This window comes from Mus musculus, chromosome 1 (assembly GCF_000001635.26).
Source record: "Mus musculus strain C57BL/6J chromosome 1, GRCm38.p6 C57BL/6J".
Lineage (NCBI taxonomy): Eukaryota > Metazoa > Chordata > Mammalia > Rodentia > Muridae > Mus > Mus musculus.
Window position 1 is genome coordinate 154,071,982 of NC_000067.6, and position 27,125 is coordinate 154,099,106.

Consider the following 27,125-nt stretch of genomic DNA (forward strand, 5'->3'; position numbering starts at 1 on the left):
AGGCCAGGGCAATTGAAGTGTGCTCGGGTAGGTTGGTCAATGCCACCTGTCCCTGGCACCTAATATGGGAGGTACTGAAGTACCCCCTTTCCTCCCTGAGACTCTACACTTTATCATAGGAGAGGAAGCCCATTTCTCAAGAATAAATAGCACATGAATTGCCTGATCCTCATCAGCTTCTCGAGTCACTTTAAACATTGCTTATTAATTTTTAAATTCAGTATTAGAGATTGACTCTAGGGCCTTGCACACATGCTTTCCTGCACTCTGCTTCTGAGTTATACCCTCAGCCCCAGCTTTAATCGTCCTCTTCTTCCTCTTCCTCCTCTTCCTCCCTCTTCCCCCTTCTTCCTCTTCTTTTTCCTCTTCCTCCTCTCTTCCTCCTCTTCTTCCTCTCCTTCCTCTTTCTCCTCCTCTTCTTCCTCTTCATTCTCCTCCTCCTCCTTCTCATCATCATTTCTATCTGCTGAGGCCCAGTTAGATGTCATACACTTTATAGAAATTTACTTCATAATCTTTATAACACTTTATGTTAGATTCCTTTTTATCAAATTTGTGTGAGATTGTAAAACTTTTCAAAGAAGTGGTCCTCAAATTTGGGTCTACATGACTGGTCCAGCCAGGTATAGAATGCCTTTAATCCCAGCACTCAGGAAGCAGAGTCAGGAGGATGTCTGTGAGTTTGAAGCCAGCCTGTTCTAGAGTGAGCTCCAAGCTAGCCAGGGTTACACAGGGAGACCCTGTCTCCAACAAAAACTGTCCTACTACAATAGTTTCACGTGAATACAGTTGAAGACACTCCTCAAAGCACTAATATTCTTTATCCAGTGCCCGCATCCTTGACTTCTTTGTAAACAGTGTCTCAGCACTTCTGTGTAATTTCCAGATATCAGATTTTATCTATGAATTTCATCAAAGACATCTTGATTAAAATTTTTCTATGTATTGTCTTCTCCTCCCCGTCCTTCTCCTCCTCACCCCTCTCTCATTCTCTCGCTCCCCCTCCTTTTCCTCTTTTTAGACAGGATCTTATTTAACCCAGGCTGATCTTCAACTTGTCTTATAGTCAGTGCTAGCCTTGCCCTCCTGATCCTCCTGCCTCTATCTCCTGAGTGCTGGGATTGCAGCCATGCTCCTACTACCAATGAACTTAAGATGGTTATATTCTTGCATCAGCTCACTATAATAGTGAATTCAATTAGGTGCCGTAGACTGATACCTAGCAAGGAGCTGACCTGTGGTGGGAAGTAAATATTTAGAATCAATTAGCCAATGTTATTTTAATTAGAGTAGCTTTAATTTTTGTTCACATGTTTTGTTTCTTTTGAGGTGGGGGTCTCTTTATAGTTTAGGTTAAACTATAACTTTCTATGTGTTTTCAACCTTTCCCCTCTCCTGCTTCAGCCTAGTGAGTGTTGGAATTACAAGTGTTAACCACTCTGACTGGCTAGGGTTTAATTTTGATGAAGTTTCTTTTATGGTTATCTTTTCTTTTTTTAAAAAAAAATATTTATTTATTTATTATATGTAAGTACATTGTAGCTGTCTTCAGACACTCCAGAAGAGGGCATCAGATTTCATTATGGATGGTTGTGAGCCACCATGTGGTTGCTGGGATTTGAACTCAGGACCTTTGGAAGAGCAGTTGGCACTCTTAACCACTGAGCCATCTTACCAGCCCTGGTTATATCTTTTCAGCATGGACTCTAAGAAATAGTGGCCTAGCCCAAGGTCAGAAAGATGTCCTCCTATGGTCTTTTCTTGAAGTTCTACAATGATAGCGTTTACTTTTAAGTCCATTATTCATCTCGTTGTCTTTCTTTTAAAGTCAGGGTTATTTCTTTTTATTATTTTAAGTTACATGTTTGGAGGGGTGGAAGGATGCACCCAAGTTCAGGTGCCTGTGGAGGCCAGAAGATCGTGTCAATGAGCCACCTGACATGGGGTCTAGGAACCAAAGCAGTAAGTGTTCATAACTACTGTGCCATATCTCCAGCCCCAGCATGAAGATTCTCAAAGCACCATCATATGCTCTGCAGACGCATGTGAAAGTTTAAGAGTTTAGAATGATGTCTTCTCTCTTGAAATGTGGCCTTTAAAGTTGTTTTCCAGCATAATCTGCTACATTACCATCTGTATCGGTTAACTCATTCTCCTGCCCTCCCTCCTCTCCCCAATTTCCCAATTCTACTTCCTCTAAGCTAAACACAAAACAAAACAAAACAAAACAAAACAAAACAAAACAAAACAAAAACAAAACGAAAACAAACCAACCAACCAAAGAAACAAGAACACCCCAAACCACCCTGGCTAAAATGTCTTTGTTTCTGAGGAACTCTGTCCAGAAAATAAGGTATTGCTCAACACTTTCCACTCCCTACAGCCTGACCAGATAACAGCCCATGACCACCATTCCCAAATGCAGTGCCTACATTGTTTACAAAATAATCTTCAACCTAGGACTCATGGAACAGACCACCAAGAGGAAGGCAGGGCCTGCAGTGGATGCTGTAATTGCAGAGGCCAAGGCTATCTGGGATAAAGCCTAGCTGCTCTAACTTCACACTGAGCTCCCTGTGAGCAGGACACTGGGTGTAGGAAGTTGGAGGAGAGGGATGTTGTCAAAGGATCCTGTTCTCTGAATCTGTACAGCTCCAAAAGATTTGATTTCGGAGCTGAAATTGAAAAGAACGTTCTGTATGCTCACAAGTCTAATTGCAAGTTTTATGGCGTATTCCTACCCCCTTTGACATTCTGGGAAGGATGAAAAACAAGCAGAAAATGGACTTTGTTCAATCTAGATTAGATATGTAGAAGAACGTTTGCTTCTCACAGTTAGGCTCCTGTCCTCTACTGTTTGGGTCAAATATTCTGGCTTACAATTGTCTGGGCAGGAAAGTCTTCCCTCCTGCATCCTGCCTGTTCTTCCTCAACCCAGTCTTTTCTGTAAAGCCAATGTACCCAGACATTTTCTATGCTTTAAAACACTGACATATTAACACAGGTATACACACACATACACACACACACACACACACACACACACACACACACACACACACACACACACAGAGGGAGAGAGAGAGAAAGAGAGAGCGAGAGACAGACAGACAGACAGACAGACAGAGACAGAGGAACACAGAGAAAGAGATGATGAGGAGGGAGGGAGGAAGCGAGGGAGGGGGGAAGGGAGGGAGGGAGGGAGAGAGGGAGGGAGGAAGGGAGGGAGGGAGGGAGGATGATGCAGGAGGGGGAGAGAGAAGAAGAGGGGGAAGAGAGGGAGAGAAGGAGAACAAACCCAAAGCCAGCAGCTAGGAGAGATGCTGGAGCACACAAGAACCCTTAGCTGGTTTCCATGCTAGTACAGATTTTACCACAACAGCTTATTACAGTGCAATGAGATGCACATCCTACACAAAGAGAATGTGCAAGAAAGCTGGGCACTTATCGTTGCCTGCCTGCTACAATTTGAAGTATATAGAGAGAGGAGATTTCAAGGAGGAAGAAATAGTTTCCATTGAGTTTTGAGATAATCAAAACTTGATATAGGATATCGGTGGGGTGGTCTCAGAAATTCACAAGGCACGAGAGAGTTTGGGAACTCCGGAGAATAATAGATGGTCCCATGATCCAGAGCCCACTCTGGGCTAGTTAGTAGTTAGTTAGGTGTTCCTCGTAGCTGATTTTATCTAGTTCTGCTCAGAGTGGAAGCTGTTACAATGATGGTTAAGGAAAGTGTGTCCATAAGGTGAGTGTACAAGTGTTCTGATTTTCCAGGTGAGCCAACTTCTTGGTGCATTCAAGCAAAGTCATTCAGATAGGTAGCCCCCTGCTCCAGATACCGTTTCACTGTTTCAAAAGCAGACACAAAGACATCCCTGCTTATTCTTAACCAGGTGCTGGCTACTTTCATGTCTACTTGACACAAACTATAGTCATCTGAGATGAGGGACTCTCAACTGAGAAAATTAATAAGGTTGGGCTGTAGGCAAGCCCAATCTTATGAGCATTTTCTTAGTGATTGACAGGCGAGGTGCCATCCCTAGGCTGATGATCCTAGGTTCTATAAGAAAACAGGATGAGCAAGCCACGAGGAACAAACCAGTAAATAATACTTATCTATGGCCTCTGCTTCAGCTCCTATCTTCAGGTTCCTGCCCTGTTTGAGTTCCTGCCCTGACTTCCTTAAATGATGAACAGTGATTTGGAAATGTAAGCCAAATAAACCCTTTCCTCCCAAGTTGTCTTTGGTCATGGTGTTTTATCATAGCAACAGTAACTCTAGCTAGGACACAGTGTATCAAAGGGATGTAACTAAGATGCTTTCCAGTTGAGTTCTAGCAATGTTGTCCTTTATGCCAGGCCAGATTTCTAGTGATAAACCTAAAACTGGCTCCCTAGAGGACTACTCTAAAGCTGTGCTTCAAACAGAATGTAATGAAGAAGTAGCAAGAAATTTGGCAAGCATTTGAAAACCAAAGTGGGTAGTTTGAGCTTGCTTCTGTGGGCAGAGTCTAAGAGACTCTGTTCCCAATGGGCTCCATACAGTAGACTGATCCACACAGATAAAGATTTGACTGTTCTGCATTACTTTTAAGGCGGACACCAGTCTTCCCAAATGAGTAATATGTGCTCTAGGAGCAGCAGAAACCCCACCTAACATTGTGTTTCTCTACCCATGTTCCAGCATATAGAAAGTTATCAAAAACATGTCAGTTAGTAGCTTTGAACGGTCGACCAAAGGAGAGATGCAGGCCTTTAGAAAGAGACTTTGTAAAAACCTTACAAAAATCAGACCTCTAAGGAGCAGACAGATTGGCGTTTTCATTTTTAATACAGAGCCTGACATTGCTTATAGCAAATGGCTATTTCTCTTGATTTTCCCTTTTCTTCCACTAGAAGGCAGCATCATTCCTGTTGCGCTCAAGGACAGGGGTTCTTTAAATAAATGCATAGTACACACCTAAGTATACATCCCTATAATGTGAACAGGAATCTTAACCTCTGACTTTAATTGAATAGGACTACGTTACCTGATGTCACTTGGCTTAAGGCTCAAGGCAGGAGGTTCTGGAACACAGAACTCTAACCTCTTGTTAACCCCCAAGGAATTGCTCCATGAGCCCATGAAAACAGTCAAGGCATCTTCAAGGAAGATGGATTTCCCAAGCAGCAAAGAGGCGTTCAACGATTATAAAACTCTACAGTAGAGAAAGAGTGTGCAGAGGGTGGTGTGGTGTGTTTTCCGTTGAGTTTTATGTAACCTTGGGTCCCCAGGGAGTTTCTGCAAACAGTGCAGGGTGTGCTGGCTCTCTTGTTGCAGCTTGTTTTTGCACTTCAGGCTCCTTTCAGCACCGTGATTCTTGTGCTTATGTTCATAGCTTAAAGACTCAGGATGACAGAAAAGAATGTCCCAAAGGAGTTGTCAAAGCACGCCCTAGGTATGCTTTATTTTTATGAAAAATTTTAAAGATTTATTTATTTATTATATGTAAGTACACTGTAGCTGTCTTCAAATACTCCAGAAGAGGGAGTCAGATCTCATTATGGATGGTTGTGAGCCACCATGTGGTTGCTGGGATTTGAACTCCGGACCTTCGGAAGAGCAGTCAGGTGCTCTTACCCACTGAGGCATCTCTCTAGCCCGGTGTGCTTTTTTTTTAAGGCCCAGATTTTCTACATCTGCTGGGTTAATCTGATCTTTGCCAATTTGCATGTTGTACATTGTCCGGGCATCTGAGGTTGTCCTGGGAAGTATTTGTCCATTCAACAGAACTTCCAAGAGCTTGTTACATCAGAGAAGTTCAGGTTATGGGTGAGTCATAAGAGGAACAGCCTAAACCAAGGATATGGGCAGCCTCACTCAGAGACACAGCTTGGATTCCTATTTTCTTTGATAGGTGACTAGTGTCATGTTGAAGATTAGACAAGACTCCGTGTGTGTTGGGGACAAAGAGGCGCCGAGATGGAGCAATGATTTAGGAGGAAATCTATCTCCTTCCTCCTTCGCTCGCTTTATTGCAGTATCTGTCGTATGTGAGACATCTGTACCTGAACCCACAGTCTCCAAGGGAGGTCTGTATTCTAGAATGGGTCATTTTCTAGCATACGGCGTGGCACTGCTGCTCAGTGGCACTTCAGGACAACGAGGTGAGCTGCATGACCTGTTCCCTGGGCATAAACAAAGTTTTATTTACATTATGCTGTGTCTACAAAACTACTCTATATAAGCGATTTATTTTAGATCTTAGATCTCTTAATTCAGATCACCTTGTGATTTGAGTCTGTAATGTCCACTGTAGACTCTAGTGTTTCAACATTTGGTGCTGTGATTAGGATCCACAGAAGGCTATAGGGATCTTTGACAACTGTGGCCTCACCATCAGAGGTAAGTATATTCTAGGGGTGTGGGGGTGACACAGGTGTATCTACTTCTGGTTCCAACTGAACTCTTTGCTTCTTGGTGAGCCCCTTTCTGTCAGTTGGACTGAGTCACTCCTACACCTTTCTACTACAATGGCTGTTCCTTCGGAGACACTCCTCTCTTGAGCTGTTCCTGTTAGGCATTTTGTCACAGGCACAAGGACAATAACTAATGCATACTTCACTTCACAAAAAAAAAATGCATGTAATGGTCTGAACCTTTGGAAGAATTGTGTCAATAGACTTGTGCCACACAATGTCGCCACAAACCTTAAGTTTGTAAATAACACAACTTCTATGAAGCAAAACAGAGCAAGGTAAAATAAAATTTGGTGTGGTTCTATCTACTGAAGATGGATTCAACGCCAACAAGGGCTGGTATTGTGGTGGAATGTGCTTTAACAATCCAGTCTCAAAAGAAGTGAAAAATAGTTTGACTGTTCTGGGGACAAGTATCTGCCCTCTGATTGGATTAGATTTCAGACAAAGCCTGGGTGTTTATTTTTTAATTTTTTATTGGTTCTTTGTGAATTTCACATCCTGCACATAATCCCATTTATTTCCCTCTCCCCTAATACCCACCTTTCACCCTTGTAAGCTCTCCATCCCAACAGAAAAAAACAATTTCATTGTGGAATCTATGGTCAGCTGAGGGTCAGCACTACTATGCTGCCCAGGTCAGGCACAGAATGCTCTCCTGAGTGCCGCAGCAGGTGAGGGCAGGGACAGCTCTCCTGCTCTGATGACCTTGGGGCCAGCTCTCTTGCCTGTCATTTGTGGCAAGGGCAAAGGGGAGGAGAGGGGTTCTCTTCCTCACCAAAGCCACCACAGAACAGATGAGAGGCAGGGGCAGCTCTCCCACACTCATGCTCTCAGGGCCTGATCACTGGAAACCCTCTTATCCAGGGCCAGCCCTATGGTGCTGCCCAGGCGACGTGCAGGGACCGCTCTCCAGAGTGTTACAGCTGGTGAGGGGCAGAAACAGGTCGAGGGGTGATGAGGGGTAGGGTAGGAGAAGGAGGCATGTCTCTTATCCACATCACTGCTTGGGAGACAAGGGGTAGGACCATGTCTCCCATCATGTTATCCTCAGGGGCTGGCTCACTTGCAACTCTGAAAATGTGCAGGCTGCTCTCCCCAGCACAACAGCTGGCAAGGTGCAGGGGTCAGCTCTCCTGCTCTCCTGTCCCCAAGGCAAGCTCTCCCATGATTCCCAGGTGAGGGGTGGGGCCAGTTCTGCACAGCCCTCAGACATCAACATGTCTCTGAGTGGCAACCCAGATCAGGGACTTCTGCCTGGTGTTTGGTGGTAACAGATCCTCCCTCCTGCTGCAGAGCCATGGACCCAGACATGGCCTTTAGTGACAGCACAGGCCAGGGCCCCACCGTGGCCCCAGATGGCATCACTGGCTACTCACATCAAGCTGTTCCTCACTACCCTCAGGTCTCTAGTTCTGCCTCTCTTCATCTTCTGCTTCTCTTTCTCTTCCATTTCTCCACATCTTACTTACTTCTCTAAATGTCCTGGGGATCTTTGAGTGCCTGGGGTCATCTTGGGCACAATGTGCCTGTTCCAGGCCTAGGCAATGCCATCCCTACTGGTGGCTGTCTCAGGCTAGCTCCTTTTCTGAGCCCCCCCTCCCCCCTATGGCATGGACTGGCAGTTGTCTCAGGTTCCCCCTTTTCAGGAAATGTTAGGCTGCTAATCATTCATATAGTCATTGCTCAGAACACTAAGCATAGACATGGCCCCTCTCCTCTCCGCCAGCTACTGACATACTGATATAGCAGCCACACCTGCAATGCTAGGTGTTTTTTTTTTTAAAGACCTCTAATCAAATTAAATAGATATGATTCTCATTTATTCAGTTATGTATTAAGGGCTGTTAAATAATTCCTCCTGAAAATAAATGAAGAGACTTTTTCCAGACTCCAGATTTGGATAGCGAGACACAGTCTCTTGCGATGCAAAGATGGCAGCATCATTTTATTCAAACCTTTATTCTTCTGTTCAGAATAATTTGGAGAGCTTTCCCCACACCAAGCACAATTCTGAACGCTGGGGTAATGTGTGACTGTCATAAGCGACCAAGTAGGACAGATATGAGTCTCTGTGTGAAGTGCGCCTGCTGTGCCTGAGACCTAACACAAGGCTCAGCTTTCCAGGACTTCTCCCTTTCCAAGGGCGCAGCCCCTCAGCTTATGGAAGCCCAACCATTCATGTGTTCAGTGTTTGTTCACATTCCAAGACTTTTAGGAACAAGCTGTTCATGCTTCTCTGGCTCCAATTTCTGTGTCCTAATGCCACTGTTTAGAGTACAAACTCAGAGCCTATTTTATAGAACTGAACAGGATTCGGGTTTTCAGATTGCCCAAGATGTCGGCCCCGCCCACTTTCTTTCCATTAGAAAGCAAGAGGGGTGTGGAGAAACAATTCACTAATGGTCCCTGGGGTGAGGCCCCACCCACTAAGTCACCTTTTCCCTACAGCACACAAGGAGGGGTGGAGGAGAGCAGGAAAGGGGAGACTGGTTCTTTCCAGAATGATTCTTCAGACCCAGCTCAAGAGAAACATTCTCCCCCCCCCACCCCACCCCCACTCCCGCCCCAACCGGGAAGCAGCTCTCAGAGGCAGACCAAGGCTAGGGCCACCTGCTGACATAATGAATGGTCCACACCTGGAAGGACTGGGCCAGCAGCTTCTGTAATAAATGGTCCACACCAGGAAGTGGAATTTGGCAACAAGCAGGAAGTCAGTGAAGGTAGGTGGTAACTATCAGAGCTCAACTCTGAGAATAGGCTCTACCCCATCCTCCTAGCGTGACACTTTGGGGAGTGTGTGCTCTAGTCTGCATACTGGACTAAGAGAATAGATGAGGAAATGAGCATTGAGTGCTTGCTTCCTCCACCCAGAACTTTTCAAAGCATCCATTCAAGTTCCCTCTACAACGCAAGAATCGGGGATTTAGTGGGGCTCCTTTGGTCTGGAAATATTATGTTAATCACAAAGACCCAGATGCTTTTAGGTTGAAAGAGTATAGGTCGAAAAGAAGAGTACAGAGGACATCTCCCAAAGCCTGTTCAAATGAACTAGAGCCCCGCCTCCCCGCATGGCTAGTCTTGAGCTTCGTTGCCATCCTGCCAAAATCAGGGGTCAGCATTATATGATAAAGGCTTAATGGCTTCTGAGTCCAACAACCCTGGGTTCTGTGACAATGGGAAAGTCACCTCAGCATCCTCCTCTTCGACTTGCTACGCACAGATTGGAGATTGAGATGGGAATTGTACCCTCCCACAGGGTTACTGGGATGGTTAATTTATATCCTGGTACCTAGGAAGTGCTGGATAAACAAGTTCTAGCTATGTGAACAGCTCAAGGCATAGCACATAACACACCTTAGATGTTTCTGATCAACAGAAATGGGGTTGAGCTTAGAGAAAGTAGAACAAACGAGACAGTGTGTAAACTCTTTCTGGGCCTATGACTTTCCCATTGTCACAGAACCCAGGGCTGTAGGACTCCGAAGCCATTAAGCCTTTACTATATGATGCTGAGCCCCATTTTGGCAGGATGAAAGAGAAGCTCAAGACTAGCCACGTACTTCAGCTCAACCCTTTTGTTGGCCTAGTCATTTATCCACATGAAAGCAATGCTGGCTTCTTCACAGTGTGGAGAATGGGCATGCAATTAAAGATGGCCCAAGTTGGTGGAAGCCCCTGCAATGACGGTTTCCAAGGGACTTATTCCTGGCCAAATGTCATAAAGAGCTCTGGGACTGTTGATGTGTGGCTAATTTCCCCCCAGCTTTATTAAGCAATAATTGATAAAAGCTTATATGCTCATGATATACGGTGTGAGAGATATCTGATTAGATCAAGTTATATGGCACATGCACTTGTTATTTCATTATGGAGAGAGAGAACACCGAGATAGCAGTTCCCAAGTATCCAGCACTCACCATGCTGCATAAGAGATATCTAGAACTTCATCATTATGCTGATCTGAAACTGTGGGATCAGGCTGGTGGGATGGCTCAGAGGGTAAGAGCACTGACTGTTCTTCTGAAGGTCCTGAGTTCAAATCCCAGCAACCACATGGTGGCTCACAACCATCCATAATGAGATCTGACGCCCTCTTCTGGTGTGTCTGAAGACACCTACAGTGTAGTTATGTATAATAATAAATAAATTTAAAAAAAGAAAAAGAAAGAAACTTTGTGATCCTTGGCCAACATCCATTCCCCAATACCTTGTAACCTCCTCTCTCTTCCCCACTTCTGTGAGCTCAGAGCTCAGCATTTTGAACTTTGTGTATTAGTGAAGTCATATGATGATTGTCTCCATGCTTGGCCTCTTTCACTTAGCACAATAGCATTGATGACATTTCAAATTATAAAATCGTACTCTTTTACCTGCCAAATGGCACTACACTGTGCCAATTTATCTCATTTTCCCTGCCCACTCATCTGTTAGTGGACACTTCCATCACTTTTATATGTTAGTTACTGAGATGGTGCCATAATGACCACAGATATCTCTTCCAGAAGCAGATCTCACAGGTCTGTTCTCTAGCTGACGTGAGTGGAAGGTAAGAGGAAGTGTACCTAATGGCCACTAGAGTGAGGCTTGTGAGACAAAGAGAGAATTCTGGAAGCATATTAACTTTTTCCACAAGGGCAGGAGACATACTTCTCTGAAAAGAATTAATTAGCTTTGGTTGACTATGAATAAATATAAAATAAAATATTGAGTGGGGTGCAGTTGTTTTGGCAAATCAATGTGCTTAAAAACTATTACCATAATCAAGAGATTACACATTTTATCACCCTCCAAAGTCATTATAGGTAACCCCTTCCTGTTTTCTGTCATTATAGGGATTTGGGGGGGGGGTAGAATTTTATATGAATGACATCACCCAGTAGGTAGTCTTCCAAGTGGTATTTTCTTGATCTACACTGCAGTTTATACCCATTGTTCGCTCATTTTCATGCCTGAGTAGTATTCCCTATCTCTTTATACTTTATTGGAGTTTCCCCTTTCATTTTGGTTTTTTGGGGGATCTTAGTCTCTATCCCAGATTAGTCCTGAACTTACTTCTATCCTCCTGTCTCAGCCTCTTAAACGCTGGGATTATACATGTTTCTTACCAACAGTTCTATTTGTCTATTCAGATATGAATTTGAGTTGTCAATGGTGGTCACGTTAAAACTGATTTCATGTTTAAGTCTATGTGGATACATTGATGGGCAGTGAGGTAGATACAAATTCTTTTCCAAAAAGTGAGTAAAGACTATTTTCTCCAATTATCTGTTTACCCTTTCATTTACTCATTGATGCTGCTTCTAGGAAATACATATTTTGTTTTCATGAAATACATGCATAATAATAATAACTATTATTATTATTATATAGGTCTATAACTTTAACTTTAAGTTTTTATTTTGTTTTAAAACAGGGTCTCTCTTTGTATCCCCAATTGTTCTGAAACCTGATATGTAGACCAGGTTGACCTTGAACTCAGAAATCTGCCTGTCTCTGCAGCCTCAGGGCTAAGATTAAAGGTGTACACCACACACCTTGGCAGCTTTAATTTCTTTGAGGTATAGGGATCAAATCTAGGTTCTCGTGCATAGCAGGCAATTGTTCTACCTCTGAGCTGCATCCTAAGCCCTGCTTTGACATTTCTAATGTGTGCAGTTGCTTTGCTGAGGCCAGAGACTTTGTTGACATTCTATGACTCTTCCCAGGAGTCTTAGAACCTCACTGATCTCTATCTCCTGATGATAGATGCTAAAGCCATGGTTGTCTTTGAGAAGGAAAAGGCTACAGGAGAAAACCTCTTCTTTTGACCACTTGTTTTTCTAGCCCTGAGCTAGAAGAAAGCAAGGGAGTCGGAGACTGATAATGACTGCATTATAATGCTTTGCCAGGCAAACTTCTCCATGATGGATGCTTCACACATGAGGAAGCTGAGGCCCACAGAGTTAATCACCCACTGTAGTTACACAGGGATTGTCAGTCTTGGAATGATAACTTCCTGTGTCATGAAGATCTTTTGAACTTCCGCATCCAATGGTATCTCTCTCTTCCAATGCATTTTTCTTTTTCCTCTGTGGGAAATGTTATTATCTAAAGCCAAAATATATTAACCATATATAATTAGTGTTTTTTTTTCAAGCTGCTGCTAAATTATGAACAGAGCAGCCCAGAGTTCTTCTTTTAGAGCTTTGGCACTATTTGCATCTCTAGTATGTGGGTCACTTGGTAAAGAACAAAAGCAACTGATTGATCAGTGTGTGGAGTGAGATGCAGAGGGTGTCTCTGGAAGTCATCAGCTACAGAGTGAACACCAGAGACCATATGCATGCACACACACATGTGCAGATGCACACATACACACAAACATATATAGATATGGAGGATATAACTTACACAGGGCACTGGCAGCCATGCCACTGTGGAGACAAAGTCGCTACAAATCATGTCTCTATTATCTCAGGAGCTACATGGCTGGGCCCCTAAATGGTGAGTTGGGACCTGACAGGTGATCCTCTGGCTCTCTCACTAACCACCTGTGACTTCCAGCCGTAATTGCAAAGCAGTACTGTTGGGTGCCAAGCTTCTAGTGTCCAAACTGTGACACCTACCTTTATTAGTTTTGTGAGTTTAGACCAGCTCGCTCAGCTTCTCTGTGCTTGGTTTTTCACATATAAAATGGGACACTGGTTTTCATAGTTCTACTCTGGAAAGGAATATGGGGGTGAAAATGGGAAAAGGTACTGTCTTCCTCAAAACTGTGTTCCCATTTGCTTGCCCCACAAATAGTGCCTTATGGTGCTGGGGTTCCTGAGGACTGTGTAACGATGTTTAGCTTTCATGTCACATCTCTGATTGCTGTAGGTTAAGTGGGGAGAGTGGGTCATGGCTGGCACATCTGGGAGCAGTTTTAGAGTTCTCTAGAAGAACAGATTTGATAGGATGAAACTACATTTATTAAAAGGGGATTTATTAGAGTGACTTATATGGTCCAGCTAGTCCATCAATGGCTATCTCCCAACCAAGCCAATAATCTGATAGTTGTTCAGCCTGGATGTCTCAGCTGGTCTTCAGTATACATTGGAATCCCGAAGAGGGAGGCTCTAAAGCCAGCAAAGGAATTCCTCAGCAGCAGGATAGAGAACTTGTCAAGAAGAGTGAGGGTAAACAGGCAAGAAAAGCAAAAGCTTTCTTCTTTCCGTGTCCTTTTATGGAGTCTGCCACCAGAAGGTGTGGCCCAGGTTTCAGATGGGTCTTCTCTCACAAATGATCCAATCAGAATAATCCCTCACAGACTTGGTCAGATGCCTGGGTTTTGGTTTATTCGAGATGTAGTCAAGTTGGCAACCAAGCTTAAACATCATTGAGGAAATATGGTCTCTCCAGTTCCTTTGCTTTCGAACACGTGGCTATCCCACTTGTGTGTGATTCAGCTGAGTCCTAAGGCCGCATTGCCCATATTTCTCTAAATTCACTCTGCTGTTGAGAGTTACTAGGGTCATACTCAGGCAGGTCATACACAGTGGGATGAAGGGGGTTACTGCATGACATGGGAAGAGGGGAGGTGACAAACGGAGATGAGTGGTGGGGAGTCCCAGAGCAAACACAAGAGCCCCAACTGCAGAGGCCCCAGCTCAGGCTGTTAGGCCTCACAGCAGCATGTTACTGTCTTAGCTAGGGTTACTATCACTGTGGGAACCATCAGGCTAAGCCCCTCATTGGCTGGGTGACCACTGGGAGACAGCACCCTTCTCTACAGCAAAAGGATGTTGGGATCAGGAACTGGGTGACTGAATTTCTTTTCATTTACTGCCCTTTCTGTAAGATTACCAATTCTGTGACCTTGTGAGTCACAGAACTTTCCAGCCTGTTTGTATGTCAGAGGCCTGTGTTGTCTTTTTTTTTTTTTTATCTTAATATCCCTAGTACCCAGTTGAGGCCTGGTAAATGATCAGTGGTTCAGAACTGCTTGCTGAAGTGAATTAAATTACATCCATCAGAGCTCTGGGGAGAGATCTCAGGATCTGCACTGGAAGAAAGCCTTTAGCTGTTAATAAGGGCAAACATTTTTAACAGGCTTTGTGGATTCAGTTCTTGTTTGGTAACTTGCCTTACACTTAGCTGAAATTCTGCTCATTTGTTATGACTTCAGGGACGAGAATTGGTTTGTCATACACTTGAGAATTGGTTTGTCATACATCATTTCTTTTGCCTGACTTGTTTGCTTTCAAATCTCAGCGTCAGAGGGATGTGGTAAGTTTTTCAGTAAACATGTTTAAAGGATGACAGGAAGACTGGAGGGACTCAGAAATCTGCTGGGACTGTCTGGTGGAGTTGTCAAGGATACCTGCCTCTGTTGTTCTGGTCTCTCATGGATATTGCTTGAGATTATCTGTGTATTAGCCATTTCACAGACTGGAAGAAAGGCTAGTCTTTGCATCCTGATCACAGAGGTAATCCGTCATCATAGTTTATTCTATGGGGCCAAATCTTGCTCATCCCCTCAGGTGGCTGGATGAAAACCTCTGTGTATCTGGAGCTGACCCTTTGGTACCTTTTAGCTCATGTCATAGCTCATGTCAAACCTCTGTTTCTTCTCAGAAGTGTTCTCGGTTTGACAATAAATAATAAGACACTCTATTTATTCACCTTCTTTCTAGCCATGGCTAATCAATCAGAACTTTATGGAGGAATTGAGTTGTATAGGTAGATAACAGTTACTAGGGATTGCTTATTCTAAAGTCAACAAAATCTGTATTTTAGCCAAAGCAATATATTTCATGTGTTTTAAAGGCCATTGGGACTATAAAGGTAAAATAAAATACAATTTCCTATCAGTTTGTTCCTATTTCTTCATAAATTTGTCACCTGCCTTCTAAACAATGCATTGTTTTTTTTTCATTTTAGCATTTTATATCCTCTGTTGATTTCAATGATAGAGTGGTAGAATCATATACTTCAAAATTTGTATATACTGGCAGAAGCCTAGGCCTCCAATCTGACTGTGTTTGGAGACAGTGCCTGTGAAGTGGTACTTAGGGTCATGAGAGGGGGATTGCCATCTCACAAAACCAGCATCTTTGTAGGAGGAGGAAAAGGAACCAGAATTTCCCCGGTGCCAAGGTATAGAGAAATTTTAATCCAGCAACATGTCTGCTCTGGCAAGGGATCCCATCCAAAGACCTCCTAGGTCTGTGTGGTCTAGGAACGACACAGCTTTAATGCTCTAGCTGGAATGCAGGCATGTCCTTAGTATACACCTGTACTCCCTAGCAATGAAGGTAAAATCAGTTTGTAGAAGGAAGTAGCCATGTTTGAAAATGGTGTCTAGTTGAGGGGCAGACAAAGTGACAAATCAGAAACATTGGACAGAATGAGTCAGAGATAGGATATGCCCAGCTCTCAGGAGAAGTTAGAAAAGAGAGGCTATTTAAGAGAGCAGCACAAAGGGAGAGGAGAGAGAGAGAGAGAGAGAGAGAGAGAGAGAGAGAGAGAGAGAGAGAGAGAGAGAGAGAGAGAGAGAGAGAGAGAAAGAGAGAGAAGAGAAGAGAAGAGAAGGAGAGAGAGAGAGAGGGATTGCAGTTCAGTGAGTGTAGTTTAGCTGAGTTCAGGCAGTGCAGTGGAGTTCAGTTGAGTTCAGCTCAGTGCAGTCCAGTTTGTGGATTTCAAAGGCAGTTTTCCAAGGAGAGCAATTGAGTGAGAATCCGAGAGAACCAGTTTGAATCAGTCAGCTTGGAGAGGAGTTTGAGCAAGAACAGCTGAGTTGAACCAGCCAGCCAGAGTTTAGAAAGAACTGGAAGGATGAGGCTTTGGGGTTTTTGTTTTATTTTGCTTTTTTCTGCAGTAAGCCTCTGAGGTGACCCTATACAAACATGCATACACATGTGCATTCGTGTGCGCACACATACACACACACACTCTTCAGCTCATCATTTTCTTCTGATCCTAATACTTCTTACCTAGTGACTCTTCCAGACTCATTTTTATTTTGTTCTTAAGATTTTGGGTGTAAGGGATTTATTTTTAAAAACCTAAAGCCAGGTATGGGGGCTCATGACTATAGTCCTAGAACTCAGTGCTCAATCAGGAAGATTACCGAAAGTTTGAGACCAGCCTGGTTTATATAATGAGCACTATGCTATCCTTGACCAGGAGTGAGACCTTTTCACAAATAACAACAAAACCTTCTTCCAGACCTGTGAGTGGGGTTTAGAATAGTGCTTGCATGTTCCAGCCACCATGTTTAGAGAGCTCAGTAGCATTCTTGTGGTATTTTTCTACCATCATGTCTGGCCTGTCTGCTCCTGCTTTGCACGATCACTGAGAGATGAAGTGAGTCGTGAAGCAGCATGTGTGCCATCTCTTGCCTCGCCTGAAAAGCTTTGCAATGATCACTCCACTTCTTCATCTGTGATATTTTTAGGTCCTGAATTTGGCTGATGGATGAGCTGATCTGGTGTCCTTTTAGGCTGCATTTCCAGCTCCATGGCACTTAGCTAAGACATATCACTTTGGTACAAGGCATGGTACACAGCGGACTTTACCCAGATCCTCAGTTCCCAGCAGCTCACCCTTTTCATTCTGTAGTGGCCATAGAGATTCTAAATGGACACTTAGGTATCTATCTATCTATCTATCTATCTATCTATCTATCTATCTATCTATCCATCTATCTCTATCTATCTGACTTACATTCCAGTGAGGACACTGACTTAGTCAGAGTTTCTATTCCTGCACAAACATCATGACCAAGAAGCAAGTTGGGGAGGAAAGGGTTTATTCAGCTTACACTTCCATACTGCTGTTGGTCACCAAAGGATGCAGGACTGGAACTCAAGCAGGTCAGAAAGCAGGAGCCTATGCAGAGGCCATGGAGGGATGTTCTTTACTGGCTTGCTTCCCCTGGCTTGCTCAGCCTGCTCTCTTATAGAACCAAGACTACCAGCCCAGAGATGGTCCCACCCACAAGGGGCCTTTCCCCCTTGATCACTAATTGAGAAAATGCCTTACAGTTGGATCTCATGGAGGCATTTCATCAACTGAAGCTCCTTTCTTCATGATAACTCCAGCTGTGTCAAGTTGACACAAAACTAGCCAGTACAGACACCAAATAGCTTCTCAAGAGAAGAAATGAAATTCTCCCCACCTTCATAATGATATTCACTTTGGACAAGCAGCAGGAATGGTATTATAGAATATTATTTTGTTGGTTCACTTGTTGCATAGCTCCAAATAATTTTCTACTGAATTTATTTTGAAAAACTTCATTTAGTAAAGCCTATATTCCAGACATTAATTAGTAGATGAAAGTGACAGTTGACATTTATAACCTACTATCTATATCCTGCATGTCTGTACAAGGTAACTTCTAATTCTGCTTCTGGTCCTGTTAAGGTTCTCATTTTAGGCACCTGTCTATCTGTCTGTCTGTCTGTCTGTCTATGTATCTATCTGTCTATGTATTTATCATATATAAAAAAATAAGAGACATAAGAGACAGTTAAGGAACCTGCTTAGTCTATCTCACTGGGATGATTTTGCTCTCCCTGCCCCCTTTTAACTTTTGGCAACCACTGGAGCCAGTTTCACTTCTCAAGACTGGTGAGGGGACTGTACTGTAAGGCATGAGGATGGTGCCAAATACCCTACGGCTCATAGAACTGCCACTGCAAACAATTATCCAACTCCAAGTATCAACAGTACTGCTACTAGTCAGTTCGTGGAAATCTTCTGGCAACTCTTACTGAGTCATCCACGAACACTTGGTGTATACTGACCTAATCAGGTTAAGGCAAAAAGAAGAGAGCTTTGGAAATGGCCATTTTCATTTGCTATTTCCTGCTAGGGAAATGAAAAAATATGTTGCCTGACATGTCTGGTATGAATCAATTGAAGAGAAAGAGCCATCCCATGAAGCAGGAACTCAGGACGGCAGATGAAGGTAGAGAGACAGACCTGTGTCCTTGGGAACACAACTGACTTTCACTGAACCATATCTTTCCTGGAACCTAAGCTGTCCCTAGGCTTCAGGCTATGTAAGATAACACATCCATGTTATTTAAGGCTGCTGGAGAGGGAGTTTTTGGTTCCAGACAGCTGGGACTGCCATAGCCAACTTGTGTTGCCAATCACAGGAGATTTCTCAGAAAGTTTAACAGAGATTGGGTCACATGATAAGATTGTTTCACCCTTCCGGTTAAACCTTGACTCGGGAGATTAGGAGACTCTGTCCTTAGTTTGGTTCTCCTACTGTCTAAATGAATGTTCACAAAGTAGAGACTTAATCAGTGAGCTGGTAGTTAGAGGACAATCCCACGGGGCAGTGAGGAAGAAGGGGAGGCCAGGGGGGCTGATCTCAGTGTGATTAGAGAAGTGGAATATTATCTGAAAGGATAGGTGCTGTCTCAGGATCCCCAAGACCAAGTTCTCAGTACAAAGATGTATTTGCCTCAGAGGGACAAACGGCAGGAAATAAGAGACAAAGGCAAGAGATAGAGGAAGCGGGAGAAGAGGAAGGGAACAAAGGAGAGGGTGGGAAGAGGTATTTGTCTCAGTGGGACAAAGGACTGTCTCTGGATAGAGAGGAGACAGATTGGCACATAGAAAAATGGCAGTTTATAAAGTAAAGAGGGAAAACTGTTAGGATGAGGTGTTTAATTTTAATTCAGCATTGTAGTTAGGTGAGCCAAAGGGGGCTTTTGGTTGCTAGACTTCAATACTTTGACAGGTGGACCTTGGTAGTCAGCCAGAGGAGGAAGAAGTAGTCAAATAAGGGAATAGACTTTGGTGTATCACTTTAGGAATGTAATCTAATGGCGTTAGGCAAGGTAAATGGAATGTGGAGAAGGTTAATGCCTGCCAGAGCCATGCTTTCAAGCTAGCTAAGGCCCTTTGTTATCCACATGGAAAAAGCACAGTGAGTTAAACTAATGACCTCTGGGTAAGGGTCATCTGTTTGCTGGGTGTAGGAGATGGATTTTGTGGTGTGAAGAAAATGCTACCCCACCACCCCAAGTCTCAGGTATTTGAATACTTGGTCCTCAGTCGGTAGTCCTGCTTGGGAAGGCTTAGGAGCAGTGGACTTGCTGGGAAATATGTCCCTGGGACAGACTTTGAGAATTTAAAAGGCACGCACATGATTTGCTAGTGCACTCTCACTACTTCTTGTTTGCAGCTCAAGAGGTGAGCTCTCAGCTTCTGCTCCAACTGTCATGACTGCCTGTCACCATGCTCCCCCCACCCCCAGCCCCACACCCTGATGGTGATGGACTCTTATCCTTCTGTAAGCCCCAAATAAATCCTGGCTTCTGTAGTTGCCTTGGTCATGGTGTCTCATCAGAGCGATAGAAAAGTCACCAGTCCATGGAGTTACTTGAAGGAGCTGGTCTCAGAAATACTGTCCTCAGCTATGTTGTGTTGAGGGAATTGAAAAGAAAAAGGGGGGAGAGGTATTTAAGCCTTGCCCCAGCCTAAAGTGCTGCCTCTGAATCAAAGACAATGGTGTCCTTCATTGTTTGGTACTCATATAACACCTCATGAGTCCCAGTGGTGACTACTTCTATATTTATTCTAGAAGCAACTAGAATACACACACACACACACACACACACACACACACACATAATAATATATATATTGCTGTTAGCCAAGTACCTGCATGAGGTAGATGAGAGGTAGACTGTGATGGTTTGTATATCACAGTCCAGGGAGTGTCACTTTTAGAAGATACTGCCCTGTTAGAGTAGGTGTGGCCTTGTTGGAGTAGGTGTGTCACTGTGAGTGTGGGCTTTAAGACCCTTATCCAGATGCCTGGGAGCCAGTATTCTCCTAGCACCTTCAGATGAAGATGTAGAACTCTCAGCTCCACCTGCACCATGCCTGCCTGGATGCCGCCTTGGTGAAAATGAACTCTGAACCTGTAAACCAGCCCCAATTAAATGTTCTCCCTTACATGTTAAATGTTGCCTTTGTCATGGTGTCTGTTCACAGAAGTAGAACCCTAACTCAGATAGAGACCCACTTATCGGTATGAGTGACCAGAATGACCCTTCCTGTCATTTGATTCATCTGTAAGAGATAAGGAGTGGAATGTGAGAAACGTTGCCTTAAAGGGTTGAGGGTGCCTTAGGTAAATATGCTGACTGATTCTCTTTTTTTAACATACTTTTTATTAGGTATTTTCCTCATTTACATTTCCAATGCTATCCCAAAAGTCCCCCATACCCTTCCACCCACTCCCCTACCCACCCACTCCCACTTTTTGGTCCTGGTGTTCCCCTGTACTGGGGCATATAAAGTTTGCAAGTCCAATGGGCCTCTCTTTCCAGTGATGGCCGACTAGGCCATCTTTTGATACATATGCAGCTAGAGTCAAGAGCTCCGGGGTACTGGTTAGTTCATAATGTTGTTCTACCTATAGGGTTGCAGTTCCCTTTAGCTCCTTTGGTACTTACTGTCTCTAGTTCCTCCATTGGGGGCCCTGTGATCCATCCAATAGCTGACTGTGAGCATCCACTTCTGTGTTTGCTAGGCCCCAGCATAGTCTCACAAGAGACAGCTATATCTGAGTCCTTTCAGCAAAATCTTGCTAGTATATGCAATGGTCTGACTGATTCTCTTAACAGCTACATCACAGTAGGGAATGTCCTGGAATCGGCACAGACAGGCATTGTTGTCTTTCAAAAGTGAATTCTCAGTTTGGTTTCTGAACTCTGGAAAATGTAATTATTTCAGTATAAGCTACAGCAAGAAACTGGTGTTGTAATAACGCATGGGACTGGCCACTGTAATAAATGGGCTTCCCTTATGACCTCGGTGGTTATCAGTATCAGGTTATCCTGGTTTTGACCATGAACAGTTGTGAGCACAGTGCCATGAGGGTACCTTCCTTTAAGACCTCTGTGACATAAGCAAAGAAAACAACAACCAAGAAAGCCAATGGCTGTTCCCAATTATTGATTTTCCCAGTTTCCTGGGACACAGAGAAAGCAAATGTATCTTGTGAGTAATTGTGAGACCATTGGGAACCAGGCGTGCTCTGGAAAGTCCAGGTTAGGTCGCACGTGAGCACAAACACTGCCTGATGTTGCTCTTTAAGTGGTTGCAAATCCACAGACTCCTCTCCTTGCAGAAATGCTTACCAGGACCACAGAGTTTCCTGTTTTTGCCTCTTCCCCCAATTGCCCAAGTTAGGTTTAATTTGATTATTCTTTCTAGTGGCATCCACGGAGGGCAAGCTTTGCTGACATCCAGGCTCATTCTTTCTACGGAGGAGCAGCTGTGTGATCTAAGCTTTGCCTCAGTTTGAGGCTCACCCACACATGTTTCCCAATCCCTTCCTGTGTAATCACATCAGGCCTTTTCCCTCCGAGGCTGAGACAGGCTGATCTGCCTCTCATCTCAAGAACCAAAACGCCTGCCCTTTCCCAAAGATAACCTCAGAGATAATGACATGGAATTCCAATTTTATATTTTAGTAGATTTCAGCTATTATTTTATTTAGGAGACTTTGTTTGTTGGTTTGTTTTTGTTTTTTGAGACAGGATTTCTCTGTATAGCCCTGACTGTCCTGGAACTCACTCTGTAAACCAGGCTGGCCTCAAACTCAGAAATCCGCCTGGCTCTGCCTCCCAAGTGCTGGGGTTAAAGGCGTGCGCCACCACTGCCTGGTCTATTTAGGATACACTTATCTCTTGCAGAAGGACTCTTACACCTGAGGACAGTCTCCTGGAATGAAGTGTTTGGGTTTTAACTAAGTGACTGGATATCAGAAACACTACAGTCATTTTCAGCCTTCTTGGGAAGAGCTACTAGGGGGTTGTGACACAAATTTAATGGATTATAATTACCATTTTTTTAAAAAAAATAGACATTCTCACTATGTAGTACTAGCTGGGTTAGTTGGCCTCAAACTCACAGCGATCCAGAGACCTATCCGTTTCTGTCTTTCTAGTGCTGGGATAAAAGATGTATACTGTCTGCCTAGCCTCTAACGTCATCTTAAAGATGGAGCTGTAGTGAGAAGAATAGCAGAACTGCATATATATGTGAAAGGTCAAGTGATGCTGAGTCAGCTCTATCAACGTGAAAGCACACACAGTCACGGTATAAGGACCTATTTCTTTCTATGAGCTACACTTGAAACAATGTGAGTAGGGTGTGGCACACATCTGTGATCCCAGGGCTTAGTGGGTCAAGCCAACAGGGTCCCAGGTTCTGCAGCAGGCTGGCCTACATAGTGAGACTTCACCTTAAATTAATAATAGCTGAAAAGTTCTGAAATATAAAATTGGAATTCCATGTCATTATCTTTTTAAGATAATCTGTGGAAAATGGCAGGCATGCTGTTCCCTGAGGTAAATAACCAGAAATGCCTTGAGCTGCAGCAACAATCTATCAACTCTGAAATCCATCCATCTCTTAGAAAGTAACTCTGGGGGCTGGAGAGATGGCTTAGCTGTTAAGAGCACTGACTGCTCTTCCAAAGGTCCTGAGTTCAAATCCCAGCAGCAACCACATGGTGGCTCACAACCATCTCTGATGCCCTCTTCTGGGGTGTCTGAAGACAGCTACAGCAAGTGGGGCCAGAGCAAGAGCTGGAGAGTTGCTTCAGTGGTGTCTTAGTCAGGGTTTCTATTCCTGAACAAACATCATGGCCAAAAAGCAGTTGGGGAGGAAAGGGTTTATTTGGTTTACACTTCCATGTTGCTCTTCATCACTAAAGGAAGTCAGGACTGGAACTCAAGCAGGTCAGAAGGCAGGAGCTGATGCAGAGGCCATGGAGGGATGTTCCTTACTGGCATGCTTCCCCTCGCTTGCTCAGCCTGCTCTCTTATAGAACCCAAGACTACCAGTGCAGGGATGTTACCACCCACAAATTGATCACTAATTGAGAAAATGCCCCACAGCCGGATCTCATGGAAACACTTGCCCAACTGAAGCTCCTTTCTCTGTGATAACTCCAGCTTGTGTCAGGTTGATACACAAAACCAGCCAGTTCAAGTGCTTTCCCGGAGGTCCTGAGTTCAAATCCCAGCAGCTACACAATGGCTCACAACCATCTGTAATGAGATCGGATACCCTCTTCTGGTATGTCTAAAGACAGCTACAGTGTACTTACATATAATAAATAACTCAAAGAAAGAAAGAAAGAGAGAGAGAGAGAGAAAAGAAAGAAAGAAAGAAAGAAAGAAAGAAAGAAAGAAAGAAAGAAAGAAAGAAAGAAAGAAAGAAAGAAAGAAAGAAAAAGAGAGAGAGAGGGAGAGAGGGAGAGAGGGAGGGAGGGAGGAAGGAAGCAAGGAAGGAAGGAAGGAAGGAAGGAAGGAAGGAAGGAAGGAAGGAAGGAAGGAAGGAAGGAAGGAAGGAAAGAAGGAAACGCTGTATCAGACCCAGGAAAGGGCATAGATGTTTAGTCCCCTTCTCTGCCTTTGGTTCTTCTCGTTCGCTTTGGGATTCTTCAAGAGGAGCCACATTCCGAGAGTGTGATTAAGAAAGCAAACTGGAGGGCTGGTGAGATGGCTCAGTGGGTAAGAGCACCCGACTGCTCTTCCGAAGGTCAGGAGTTCAAATCCCAGCAACCACAAGGTGGCTCACAACCATCCGTAATGAGGTCTGACTCCCTCTTCTGGAGTGTCTGAGGACAGCTACAATGTACTTACATATAATAAATTAATAAATCTAAAAACAAAACAAAACAAAAACAAAAAAAGAAAGCAAACTGGAAAATCAAATCAGATGCTCCAAAGCTGTGTGAAAACTACCGTAAAGTGTATACGGGTGGGAAGGGCCCTGAGCCAATCATGGCACCAGAGCAGAGCAGCCTGTCCAAAGAGGAAGCAGGAAGGTCGCCCCCTGCTTTGCATACCTTTTCTTTCCTCTGTATTGCACATAACTTTTGACGTTACCATTTGGACGTTACCAGTTAAAAGCTGTCTAATCGCATAAACAAGACAAGCAGGCTCCCCTGGACCTTCACATGTGTCTTGGTGTATTGGAAGGACATGAAACTGATAGATCCAGAGGCAAGCTAAGGAAAGAGGCGGGGCTTGGTTGGGTCATATGCCCTGAATGGCAGGATGTGAGGATGGAGCCAGTGTCTGGCTGCTGTCTCTCCAGCTGCTTTGAGCAGGTAATGTGTGTGTGTGTGTGTGTGTGTGTGTGTGTGTGTGTGTGTGTGTGTGTGTGTATGTGTGTGTGTTATACCCAGAAGAGTCCAATACTTTAGGAAAAGTGGAAGTTGTTTGGAGATTCTGGAAATACATGAGGACTGTTTAGCTTGCAATTTCAAGTTCAGACAACGTTTTCTCTTTGTTCTTTGGCAGCTCTTATTGGGCTTTAAGAGTAAAACTGCCATTGGAAATCTCCATTTCTGAAGGAACTCACTGCACAGAAGGCATCAACAAACAAACAAATGACAAAGAGCAAGTGGAGAACCCACCCCCCTCTCCCTCCCCCCCCCACACACATACACACCTTACAGGAAATGTGGACCACTGTGCCCTGGAGCCTGACTGATATGTCTTGAGAGCCTTGGATCTATAATTGTTGGAAGTATTCCTTTAGATCCTTTGTGCTTTGTTTGTTTGTTTGTTTGTTTGTTTGTTTGTTTGTTTTAGATAGGCTTTTCTGTGTAGCCCTGGCTGTCCTGGAAGTCACTCTGTAGCCCAGGCTGGCCTCAGCCTCCTGAGTGAGGTGTGACCCAGCTTGTTTATATCCTTTGTAAGATGGAGAGGACTCAGATTTATCATGCAGGTGGTTTATTCCGCAGAACATTAAAAAAAAAAAAAGAACTTATTCTGAGCTAGTTTCAGTTAAGGCGTAGAGCCTAAGTGTTCAAAGAGTAACAGTCTCAGAATTTCTAATACAGGTGATCAGTTTGTATTGAGAAGTATGTTCTAGTTATTTTGTGTGTAAGGTGTTACAATTTTTATGACTCCCATTTTGATACAACTGCTTTTCATATCGTGTACCTACTATGTCTAAATGCATTCGATCATTTCACAATAAGTAAAACATATGAGCCTAAAAAGAAGAAAGGGAAGAGGCGTGCACACTGGACTGGGTCATTTATCTTAAACACCTTTGGCGTTCCCTTACGTCGCCACCGTAAAGGCAGAAGGAGACTGTTCTGGAACGTGTGGTAACACTGTGTGGGTGAGGAAGATACACGGGGAATAAAAACTCTAAGCATAAATGCATGAATGGATCTAAACCATCCTTTCTTATCTGCTAAGGTCCTTGAGACATGAACACCATTGGTACTTCAATCCTCCTTAAATGCTCAGTTCATGGTGGCAAGGGCATTCAAACTGGTGGGCAACCGTCTGCAGGCCCTTCTCAACTTCCCCAACCACACTCAGGACTGACTAAATAAATACTACCCGTTCTTCCTCCGCCCAGCCTGGCAACCCCCGCTCCACTTCCGCTTCCAGGAGTCTGGCCTCTGACAGACTTCATGTCAGCAAAATCAAGTAGCGTTTGCTTTTTGAGACTGGCTCATTTCCTCAGTGCCTTCCCCTCTGGGTTTATCCATGCTATAGCATGAATCAGAATTGCACTTCTTTTTAGGATTAAATAAGAATCCATATAGGTAGGTACATGAGGATTATTTTCAAAATACCCCCTTTTTCCTCTCTGGAAAATGTACATTACTCATTTCATGCCAGCCAGAGAGGGAAGAATGCTAGGAAGCTATTATTGTCCCCAAAAGACCTGGTGACAGAGGATCTGACAATGCCACAGCCCAAACAATCTGGTAAATGATTTCCCTGCCTCCCTTTTGCCAGTGCTGGAAACTTGCAAAAGTTAAAACAGGTTTTTATTTGCTTGTTTTGTTTTGTTTTCCCTTCTAGGAGGTCAAACTTTCAAAACCCCACTGAGGGTTTTGGTTCACAGGCCCAAAACTGGGACCTGGCACACCTTGAAAACAAGTTGGTTCTTCTTTCTCAGGGATGCACGAACATGTCTGCATAATCATTTGAGCCCACTTCCCATGTTCCTTCATGGATCTTAACTGCAAGGTTCCCGGCAGATATCCACTAGGCTCTGTTCTCTGTCTCCGACTGCCCAGATTCTAGAGCGTGGACAGTGAAGAACTATAGAATGGCATTGGGACCAATGAGTCAGGCAAAGGGCCCTGCTTGGATATCTTAGGTCAGATCTGAGGATTTAATGACATATCCAGCTGTCCTCGTAAGAGACAAGGATACAGTTCATGTTCTGAGAGGTGGCTCATCTGAGTGTGTCTGTGGGACTGTGAATCAACCCAGCTCTGGGCACTACTCAGTAATAGAATTGTATTCACCTTCGGGGGTTGAGCTCTTCTGAATGCTACACGATTTCTCTCATTTGGGTCTCACAGTTTCTCTATAGAAGGTTCTACTGTGACCCTGACTGCATAAACGCAGGCAGGTGAATAGTTTGTATACAGAGCACAAAGTTAACAGGTGCAGGGATCCAGCCAGCTCTGCAGTTCCCCCCCACTCAATCAATTCACTCAGTTCTCAACTCAGAAGCCTGGAAGCCCAGCCAGTGGTCCATCTCAGCCTTGGAAAGGCTCTGAAGGGCTGTACCCAGCCAGTTCCTCCCGCACTGTTACAGTGGTGAGCCCCTTGGTCATACACCAAAGAGACATCGCAGATCTCTCTCTTTATCACTGTATCATAGGG

At 44.0% G+C, this 27,125-nt stretch overlaps 2 long non-coding RNA genes and 1 pseudogene across 3 annotated transcripts in view; 1 reads left to right on the top strand and 2 right to left on the bottom strand.

Annotated features, from left to right (window-relative positions):
• LOC108167736 (uncharacterized) overlaps window positions 1-27,125 on the bottom strand; it is a 91,239-nt gene that overhangs the window by 45,367 nt on the left and 18,747 nt on the right. The window lies entirely within an intron of this gene.
• Gm46165 overlaps window positions 1-27,125 on the top strand; it is a 49,325-nt gene that overhangs the window by 8,284 nt on the left and 13,916 nt on the right. Inside the window, exon 1 of one of the 2 annotated variants that reach the window (XR_001779495.2) lies at window positions 5,872-6,150. The exons of the other annotated variant lie outside the window; for it this stretch is intronic. This is a non-coding gene — a long non-coding RNA (predicted gene, 46165). Of the gene's footprint in view, window positions 1-5,871; window positions 6,151-27,125 lie in introns of those variants that run through there. 2 annotated transcript variants of the gene reach the window in all.
• Window positions 8,114-8,237, bottom strand: Gm25336 (annotated as a pseudogene).